The sequence below is a fragment of the Gracilinanus agilis genome, unplaced genomic scaffold (assembly GCF_016433145.1).
Source record: "Gracilinanus agilis isolate LMUSP501 unplaced genomic scaffold, AgileGrace unplaced_scaffold20477, whole genome shotgun sequence".
Taxonomy (NCBI): Eukaryota; Metazoa; Chordata; class Mammalia; order Didelphimorphia; family Didelphidae; genus Gracilinanus; species Gracilinanus agilis.
The window spans coordinates 945-4272 of record NW_025351890.1 but is presented as its reverse complement, the minus strand read 5'-3'; the positions used below and the strand labels follow the sequence as shown (position 1 = coordinate 4272).

General features: G+C 39.5%; 1 pseudogene; it reads right to left on the bottom strand.

The window, feature by feature from the left end:
* Nucleotides 1–1676: 1676 nt before the first annotated feature.
* LOC123254364 lies at nucleotides 1677–2789 on the bottom strand (annotated as a pseudogene).
* Nucleotides 2790–3328: the final 539 nt, after the last annotated feature.

Sequence of the window (3328 nt, the reverse complement as noted above, 5' to 3'; positions counted from 1 at the left end):
TTACTCTACCCTTCCACCAGAATGATTTAGATTCTTGGTGACATTTTAGAACCAAAAGGTTTTCATTAGCAGTACAGACATTTGTTTGTTTGTTTGTTTGTTTATTTTTTCTGGTTTCTCCTGCCAAATTTTGGAATGATGGTAGTAACAGACTTTGTTAAAAATATCTCAGCTAAAGGTTGAAAAATTGGCTAGATCTGGAGGATTTGTGACAAGTATCCATGAGCTTCATAGGTTTTAAAATGTCACACAGCAAGTGGCTATAGAGACTCATATGAATCCTAATGATAGAGGGTTTGTTTGCTATTGTCATTAGATGTGCTCTTATGATTTGGGGGATTTTGGTACTTCTTTTGAATGTGTATTAATGTGTATTAACTGCTCTACTACTGTTTTAAAAAGCTGTTACTTGGTGAAAATCATATGCACTCACACTGTGGATCGCAACCAATGTTGCCCCTTCATTGGTTTTTTTGTCAATGCACCTACCAATCATTGGTTTTGTTCTCTTTCTCTTTCATTTCCCTCTTATCCCCAAATTATTGTAATTTCCCCGTAAAAAGTGAAATATTGTATGTACCTCTAGTTAAAGATCTTTAGAGATATAAGTTGGGTATGTGTACTGATTCATTGGGGAAACTAGGCATGTAAATCTTGCAGATTTCTATATGCTCATTTCCCAATGGAATCACAAGGGGGATTGTATAATTAGAATTTGCTCCCCAGGACTCTCTTTTCCAGCATCCCATTTGTGTATTTATGCTAACATACTATTGTAGGGAAGATATAAGTTTTGTGTAGCTCCTCCCTCTCTCTCTTTTTCCAGAAATGCGGTTGTGGAAGTTGGGTGAGAGCCAGGCAGGAGAAATTTACTCATGTGGTTTTACTCCAGCTTTTACTTTTGTTCTTGTATTTCTTCTACTTTAAGTGATTATTAGTAAATCTTATAAAATACAATACTTGGAGTTTGTTGAGAAGATAGATCCCTGCCCCCTTATACTTGATTGGATTTTAGTGATAGTGATAGGTTTAAGATAATCAATATTGTGATTCTAAAGTGATTAGTATAATTCCATCATAATCTTAATTACAATTTCAGTAGAATTCATGATTTTTATTAGGATTTCTAACTAAAACATAAAACTGTTTCTAAGGGGTTTTCAACCCCTCCCTAAGTTTGTACTTTCCTTTACCATAAGATGCTGATCATCTGAGTTTCATGTCCAGATATGGTGCAAACATCTGCACCCTTCCCTTTTTTTGGAAATAACAATAAGTAACATCCTTTTCCCCCCACCCCCAATCAGATGAGTCTTAGGTAATGGTCATCATTATTTCTCTAAATAAGGGTACTGCCTTGTGATTTAACCTTTAGACAAATGTTGGCTTTCCTAAATGAACTAACCAGTCAGCTTTTTTGGGCAACTGTTGAAGGCCTATATGATGTTGTCTTGTGATATGTCCTGAGCCTTGTATGAAAATATTCATTTTTGTTACTGTACTTGTATATCAATCGGATCCCTGCCACCTTGTATTGTTTCTTGCTGGGGTCTATCTATGTAATATGTACAAGGGACCAGTTTTGTTGGAGGACTTGGCCCTCTTTCAATAAAATCTAACTTTTTATCTTGACTTGGAGATTTTTGACTTTTTGATTTTAATCTAAATTGTCTATGTCAGTGTGGTGGATTTATTTTTCCAGACAAGATATTTGATATTAATTTAAATTTTACAACAGGTTTGTGTTTTCTGATGAACTTCTAACCATGCATTTCCATGTAAGCACCTATTTTCTCAGCTATTTCCTGATCAAAGCCACTAAGGATAGACCATACCATAATTGTGACATCTAGCCCAATACCAGCAAGGAATCTTCTACATTCCAGAGCAACATAAGAAGCCCATACAATTAAAGTCTTTCCAAGGCAGTAAGGCAGGGAGAAAAGATTATCCCTAGTGATAAAATATTCTTTATCTCCTGGAATTCCTAAATACCTGGGTCTTTCATCTGTTGCTATGACAAATCTTTCTACAGTGTAAAATGTTTCTTATCCTTTCCTATTGGTTGCCTTTATTTAATGGTGTTCAAATTCACCATAGCAATTGACTTATGTCACAGATTTCTCTCTAATAGACACCCTGAAACCCCAACTTAAAGAGCCTATGTGGTTCTGAATTGCTTCTGTCACCATCTCCCAGTTGTGGTTAACATTTTCTACATACTCCCAGCCAAACTTCCTCAAGTCTTTTAAGGTTTTCCCCAAAAGGGCATCCTGATGACATCAATTTTTTGGGAACACATCAAACATTTACACAAGTGCCACCAAGACCCCATGATTTGCCCAAAGGAGATGGTGTAACAATCTAGCACCATAACCTTCTTCTCCCAATTTGCAACTTCCTTAGAGCATGCAAGTTCACCAGAACCACCATCAATTACAATCATGTCATATTCATAAGCTGCTGAGTCAGTCTGTAGAAGTTTCTGTAGGTAACCACTCTTACCAGCATGCAAAGTTTTATCAATCCACCATGTGTATTTTATTCACAAATATATTAGGCACAGTCCTCTGACTAGTTATCTCCAATAAAATGTTTTGAACCCTGGCTCCATCTTCAACTAGATCAAGTTCCAAGATTTCACATTTTACTCCCAAAGTAGTGAAGAGTTCCTTTACCTTGGTGCTGTAGGGGCAGCATCATCACGCGGTTGGTCTCGAAGAGGGTCCAGAGCACCACTCATCCTCTCAGGGCTCCAGAGCCAGGCGGTTGTTGCTTTTGCGCTGCATGTCAGACAGAAAGGACTGGTCGCGGTCCTCTGGGCTCTTCAGACTGAGGTGAGGTTTGGACTTCAGAGACTACATGGAACAGGATAGTCCCCATTTTTCCGAGCAGAGGTGGAGGTGCGCTCGAAGCTTCCCCCTCACTGCAGAGGGCCTGGGCCCAGGGCCACCTCGCGGACAATTGTAGCCCTCCACCCACAGAAGCAGCAACGGGACTCTGAACTTCTGACTGACTTTGGGAGGGAAGAATGGGGAGGATGTTTTTTTTTGTGCGCGCGCGCGCACATGCCACAAGCCTCCTAACCTCTCAGGGCCAGTGGTCCTCGAAGCCACAAGAATCCCGAAGGGTAGGGGAGGGAGGAGAACCTCAAACTCCCTGCCCCTCCCTCTTGCTGTTCTTTTAAAGTTCTTCCAAAAGCTTTTTTTGAGCTTGTGGCCCATTAAAAATTGCCAGTTTTGAAGTAGGTGTTTTTACTTCACTGTCCTCTGAGGTTGAGCTGGGATCTTTTCTGCTCTCATAATAGCCAGCAATATTTGCGTTCTTT